Below are 7819 nucleotides of genomic sequence, written 5' to 3'. Positions count from 1 at the left end.
CCTTTCCAGAGCTCAAGCTATTTAGTCAATTAAGTCCACTTACTGAAACCAAGGTATCATTAATACCATCACATTTATAAGTAGAGTGATGCTTGCCTACGTTATAAACAAATGGGAAGAGTTGAACATGACTCATCCACACATATATTCCTAGGTTAAATATGATTCCTCTCTGAAACTACCTGGTAACAGCAATGAGGCAATGCTTACTAAACACTTTGTTACTTCATTTTCTCATAGCTTCCCTGTAGAAAAAGAATAAAAAAGGATAGAGTTTTCCATCCTCTCCTAAACAGCCTGTCCTGTGAATAATCTCTACAGATTAGGAGAGGAGAACACAGATTTGAAGTCACAGCTATCGTTAAGTCAAATATTTAAAACTTGTATCCCTTGATATCCAAGCTTTGTTTGCTACCAGATATTTTTACTACACATTACTACAGCCAAAAAGTTAAATAATCCCACTCATGCACTGCTGATGCAAAGCGGGCTTTAAAGTTATATTGTTAGAGTATTACCCAACTACAGTAATTTCGGAAGGTTAGCCAAATCACCTTTCTCCCAAATGAATAGGCTGTCTGATATTTGTTCCCTCAACATCTTTCCTGCTAATATGCATCACTCCAAGATGTGCAGAACAGCCAGAAGAAAAGCAAAGCACATCATTTGCAAGAACAGAGCCAAAACTTTACAGCCCTAATAACAAGCTCATGTTATGCCTACCAGACAGTCTCATAGCGGGTCATCTGATTAAATGAAGCTGTGCTAATCTATCAGATACCATAAATCCTATTAGCAACATGCACAGCAGCTTGTACGTTTTCACAATGACAAAGGAATTATACACAATCCACTGTTAGTTCCTATGTTTTGACATCATACTGGCTTTGGAAAGCTGAGAATTTTTTTACTTAATCAGAAGTATGTATCGATGCCTATTTGATTTCTGTTCAACAGAAAACATAGTAAGATAAAGCAGAACTGCTTGTAGAACAAATTTGAGGTGTTCTCTCTCCCATTTACATGATCCAAAACGGAAGACAAAAAATTTTAGGGGTGCCTTCTGATCCTGAAGCACATACATCTCCAGATATGGTGATCACAATTAAAAAAGGGATAATTTTATAAGTTAGAAATCCTAGAAGAGGTATACAGGAACACAGTGTAAGAAATATACAGAATCACACAAGCTTCTGTGATACAAACTTTATTTGAAGGAAAAAAACACCTTGTAGAGTATGTACTGGATAGCTCAAAAACATTGACTTTATAACCAGCACTGGTTAAAACAAAAGTTTATATAGAAAACAGGACAGAAAATATGGGAAGTATCATAATGCCACTGAGTAGAAGCAATGATTTGTCTACGCTGGGAACACTGTGTTCAGATTCAGTTTCTGCTTCTCCAAAAAAGAACACGGAGGTGTTTAGGATTGACCAAGGTAATTAGAGAATACCTCAGAAGACAGGTTTAGAGAAAGAGACAGGAGCTAGCTTGCTGCTTGCTTTTTGAAAAACAGGTAAATATCTAGAAATTAAAAGTAGCAAATTTAACTGAGCAAATACTTTCTACACAACATATGGCTAAACCAGTCACCTTCCTCAAAGACTAAGGGGCTTCACAAGAGGCAGAAATATTTGAAGTTATAGTCTGGAATGTAATGAAGGTTTCACTATTCCTAGAATATTAGTAATAATTATGAATACACAGAATATCAACTCTAAACTTTTAGGTCCTGTTTAAATAATACTGACACATCGAAAAGAACATTCTGACAAGAGCCACTTTGCTCACAAGAAGTTTGGCCTTCTTTTGTCAAACATGGCGGATAAGTAATTTTTCATTCAAGAGAGAGTAACTGTTCTCATCATTTTATTTATTACAGTTCCCTGCCCTACTGAGATGAAACAGTTTCATCTATGGTCTCCCTCTGCTTTGTCAGTTCTATTTCTGAAAGAAAGGCAGACACTAACATTTATTATTTAGCAGGTTTCCTGGCCATTTTAAAATCCTTCCTGTTGACATAAGAATACACATGCTGAAGTGGAAAACAGGTACTTTAGGCTTGCACAGATTAACAGCTAAAAACCTGAAGTTCACCAGTTTTTAGAAATAGTATGAGCTTCTCAAGCACTAGAAAAAAGAAATTACCTTATTTCTCTACTTACATTTTCTCTCGCTACAGTAGAAAGCCAACTTCTGCTGTCAAACATGTAAATTCTGGAAAAAAACAAACAAAACCAAACCAAGAATCAGCACAATTATCAAGAAATACACACCAATTTCTTAACAAATCAAGCAGAAGTTAAAATACTATCAAAGCACAGTCTGTTTTTTGTTAGCTAACTTTAACAGCCAGCTTTTCTTCATGAAGGAAATGGGCATTGCTTTAACAATACTAACATAACCAACAGTCTTGCTCATGTCAAGAAGCTTTTAAGAGTCTTTTTCCAAGAAAACTCTAGCAATCCTCAGTTCATTAATTCTCCTCCCACAGTGATACAGAAGTCCATGCTATTCGAGAGTTTAGGGTTGTAACAAAACATTGTCTCACTCATACAAGACTAATTTTTACTGCACTACAAAGTGTCCCCCCAAGTCTTCATTTTCAAAACACTGAAATGATTCCTGTTCAATGCTGTTCTTGAGGTACGCTTGCTTTCTAAGCACAGTTAAACATCAAGGTATCTATTTTATCAAAAGAAGTTACGTAAACCTCCTACTAATGAGCTCAAGTGAGAGCACAACAGTCTTCTAGAAGAATTACAACTTCTCATCGCTAAAGATATTAAAAAGTAAAAAAATAAAAATTGACACATGAAGTAGCTCACACGCAGTCTGGAAGACTGTAATGATTTAACATAAAATTGGCTTCGTAGCAAGGTGAAAAAATTCCATGTAGAAATTTCAGAACATTTTTTTTTTTCCTGTGGCAGCACAAAGTAATAATTATAGTTCACCCCAAGATTTGAAACACTGACAACCGCTTATACATCAAAACATCTGCGATCTGTCTCTATCGTACAGCAAGACAAGGGCTATGGGTAATGTCAATGGACACCTGAGTGTACATCTTCAGAGCTGCTGCATCAGGACAGTGGAAGATTATTCTACGCACCAAGCAAGAATGTACTGAAGCAAAAATAAGTCTTAAATCAGAAATCCAGTCTACAACTTCCTATACTTTAAACTGACATGCTTACTTGTAATGCGTCTTTCTGATTTTACAGCTCACTATTAGCTGGAAAATTTACAAACCACTTCAGTGTCTGGTATGGAGATTAAGGTATTTAGGATATGGATCATCCTCATCCAAACTCATTTATAGATAAACAGTTTAATACTGTGATTATGAAACCATCACAGTGTAAGCAGTTTTGTTTGTTACTGCCAGAACAACACTTTTAGACATAAAACAGTAACTCACACTTAGAAGCCAAACTCCACCCCCCTCCCAAAGACACAAACACATGAAATGGCCATTTTAAGTTCTGAAAAAAAGATCAACTACATTCAACTTTCAGAAGTCTTGACAGAAAAATTTGCTCACACTGCAGAGATAATGAAATCTAATGAAATTCTGAAAGAATTACCTGAAACGTAAACAAGTAAAATTACGCTGGAACACTAACAGCACACAGAATACACAATAGCAAAGGCCAAAACACACACCATTATTGTCCTGTGCTGCACCCTCATTAATGCAGGAGAGGTGTTGCAGATTTCATATGCCTTCTGCAAAAAAGAAAAACAAAAACAAAACAAAAAAGCTACTTTAACCAGCCTGCAAGAAGAGTAAGGAAGCATAACAGCAAACTTTTCCACAAAGTTTAGTTTATTTTTTTAAAGCAGGTTAAGTTTTCAGTTAGGTATGCTGAAAGCATCCTGTGATGCTTGCAGAATGCAATCCTGGCTGCTGAGGTATTTTCAGTTCTACATTAAAGATGGAACTCATTTAAGAACAAAAGTAGACAAGCTACTTAAGAAAAAAGATCTGCATTGCCACAAGCTTCCATTTTTAGCTAAAATGTAGCCTGGTAAAAGCAACATGAAAATTACAGGCCAACTCATTCACCACACCACAGTACTAGTTCAGCAAAAAAGAGTTCTTGTAACCAGCTTCATACACTTTGCCTTAATCAGCCCTTATAACCCTGCTTAGCCGAGAGCTTGAGGTTCTCAACATCTTTAAAAAGTGGGGTTTCTAAAACAGGAGAGAACAAGAAGTACCACAGAATACTTTAAGCATGGTTCAAGTGGTTAAACCATTATACCAAATCTCCTGGAGGTCAGCCAGCCCTTCCCATCGTTGGTGTACCCAGTGTCCCCACATTCCCACAGACTTCTGCTCTAAGTAAAGCAGCACAGCAGTTTGGGTTAAAAAAAAAAAACACCAAACAGTAAAGTAACTTCAGAAGGCAAAAGCATCACCATTTCTGGGTGAATCTTCCCTACTACAAGTACTCACTAACTGCCGTCAGCCTAATAGTCTTTTTTCTTTAAAGACATTGAAGTACACTAGGGTGACAACCCAGTCTAAAAACTTATCTCAGTTCCAACATCTACCAGAATATAAGTCTTCACATGAAGAAGACTTTTGCAGAAGAGACTACAACTTTTTTCCACAAGGCTGGGGAGAGCAGGGAAGAAAGGAAGAAAAAAAAAGATTATGAAGAGTAAAGAAAGCAGTTAGAAGCATTTTGCTTTAACATCATCACAAATCTGAACACCCCTCCAAAATTAAGCAAGTTCCTAAGAAGATTAAATACATTCACTGCAGCCTTCTCCAAAGCCATTAGCTGCCTAAACATGTTTTTTCTTGACCTATGGATTCAATAAGAGACTTAAAACCCAAATATCCTGGATATTAATTCCACCTGCACACCATCTTAAGACTGCTTTACACATGCATTGACTAGATGCCAAGGCCAATATTTGAACTGCAGCAAAAGCATTCTAGATTCTTAAAACACACCATCAATTCATCCATAACCTGACACAAGGCCAGGCACAGCACGTCAGAGAAGACACCTCCTCACCGAGGGTCTGGCTCAGCCCCGGGACAAGGCTTGTCCAGGTTTCCTGCCGCAGGGACAGGGAGAGAGCACGGGCACCACCAGTTCCTCTCTGGCAGGGAGATCTCCAGCAGAGCTGCAGGAGGGATCCCACACCAAACCAGTCCCCAAGAGAGGCACACCACTTCATGTTTTGGGGGTTCTGGCTGACGGCAAGCTGAGCATGAGCCAACAATGCTCCCTCGTGGCAAAGACAGCCAACAGCATCCAGCACTGCATCGCACCGCCAGCAGGTCACCGGAGGGGATCCTTCCCCTCTGCTCAGCTCTGGTGAGGCCACACCTGGAGCACTGTGTAGAGTTCCATGCTCCCCAGTAAACAAGAGCCATGGAGCTACTGGAGAGTGTCCAGGGATGGGCCTTGAAGACGATTAAGGGACTGGAGCATCCCTCCTCTGAGGAGAGGCTGAGACACATTCAGCTCAGGGGAAGATTTTATCAATGTGTGCAGTCTTCTGTACACACATGTATTCTGAGTGGCTTTATCAACATAATTTAAAACACTAGTAAAAACTAGTTTCTGTGACCATCACATCACTTGAATCTGAAAAGTTTCTTGCATAACACATCTCCCTGCAAGTGACACATAACGTTGTTTTATCCAAGGCATGACAGGAAGAAAAAAAAATAAATCCCCCCAAACCTACTAGCAAACATCAATACTACTGTTAAGGTAAAACAACAATTTCAAATAAAGATACTTCACTGCTCTGGCATATCTTCCTTATCAGCATGCACCCATCTGAAGGGGGTGCACCCTACACCCAGCAAGGATGGCTGCATGTAGGCAGGCAGTTACTGATTTAACATGCAAATGCTTCCATTCAGGTACCCAAAACTTTCCACCACTGTAACGTATGAACTACACAGTAGAGATAATGTGTGTGAAACCAGGAATAGCAAGTTAGTTTATTAAAATTATTTCTTATGTCTACATAGCTGATCATTATCACAGAACAGTATCTTGATGCCCAAGAGATTACATGACCTTTCCAAATCACCGCCAACAACATGAAATTCCAGTGATGCCACCAGGCAACCGCAATTAGAAATCTGAAATTTAAAGCTATGCTTCAAGATAACAAAACAAAACAAAAAAAAAACCCAAACTCCAAAACCAAACCCTAACACGCAAACCCAAAACTATCCTCAGTTTGATGGCTTGGTCCTAACTTATCAACATAACCAGTTCTATCAGACAGCTGGAAACTTGAAGGATGTTTTGATATTTGCATGTGTTATGTGCTCCTCCAAGAGCTAATTCTAGTTCAGACTTTTCTTGAGCATAGATCTGTATTCCAGAAAGCCTAGTCTCTGCTGTCACCTCCTACAAGAGCAGCTTTGAAGGACAGCCTATAGAAGGATGAAATAATAATTACAAATTCAGAAATCTAAATATGCTCTCAAGTGAATGGGTACAAGCCCTTCTCATTTATTTGATGTCTTCTTTCCGGGAATCATCTGCTGCATCTATAATTTCCAAGCACATAAGCTTTGAAAAGCAAGTAATACCTTACTAACAGGTTTGCAAAACAGATTAGCCCAGTAGGGACAATGCTAGATTGTACAACTCCTTCGAAAACTTACTGAAAACACTTCTGTAGTCAAAGGCTAGCATGGCTGGACCGTTTCTGTGGGAGGTATTGGCTGCTTCTTGTGTTGAAGAATTGCCAAGTTTCCGGCTGAAGCAGTCATTGTGCTCAGTAGACATTTTTCCATATATTAGTGTGAAGTACACACAAAACAAGCCAGTATCAGGTCAGTAAGCGTTAATGCTCATTATACAACAGCCACATTAGCTGGGTAGAGAGAGCTAACAAATTTCCATTTTCAATATAGCATGCGAGTACAAAATAATAATTACACAAGCTAAAAATACCTGTAACTGAACGAACTGATTCACAAATGCTTCGTTATTACTTATAGCTCGATTCTTGAATTACAGGTCCCATTTTAACTAGGCAGCTTTCCACATGGGTCAACAACATTAATACTTAAGAGATTTTGTGCATTAAAAAACCCTGCAGAACACCTGGTAATGCAAGATTCTAAATAATTTGTTGTGATGCGTTTCCTCTGTCCAAAGACAAATTTTTCTGGTAAATTAAATCCTTCACCTGTTTCCCATGCACAAGGTTTTGTGGCAAATACATTCAAGCTCTGCTCATGATTTAACAGTATAAAGTTGCAGTGCTATTAGGAGCTATGATCTTTAAGATTACAACTGACATGTGCTTTCCCCCCTATTTCTAGTAGTAGAAATCTGCAAATTATTTCCTCCTGAAGAAATTTGTGCACTTTTTGTGCTCTGCTTGACCTATGTAAAAGACTGCATTAGGAAAAAAATTTTCTCATCGCTGCATAGAACACAGGAAAACTGCTGGCTAAAGAATAAAGGTCAGTTCTAGGGTCCTTCCAAAGTTCTGGCTACATTCCTTCATCTTGTAACCTTCCTTCACACAACCAGCACATACAACAGGCAAATCCAGGCACAACATCTACATGAAACAGCTTCTGAGCAGTCAGCTTGGCCTTCCATCAAACTGCCTTCAACTAAGCGGCAAGGACAGCGGTTTTAGCACTTCAGAATCCCTCCCCCTCCCCAAAACCACTAAACCCATCCACCATAAATAGCTGCTAGTACTCAGAAAAAAAGAATAATAAAATGTAAAAATAATTATGCTTTTATTTCAGAAAATTCAGGGGAGAAGCCAGATATTAATAAATCTGGAAACCTTGTGAGA

The sequence above is a fragment of the Athene noctua genome, chromosome 22, assembly GCF_965140245.1.
Source record: "Athene noctua chromosome 22, bAthNoc1.hap1.1, whole genome shotgun sequence".
NCBI lineage: Eukaryota > Metazoa > Chordata > Aves > Strigiformes > Strigidae > Athene > Athene noctua.
Note: the sequence above shows the minus strand (reverse complement) of the source record.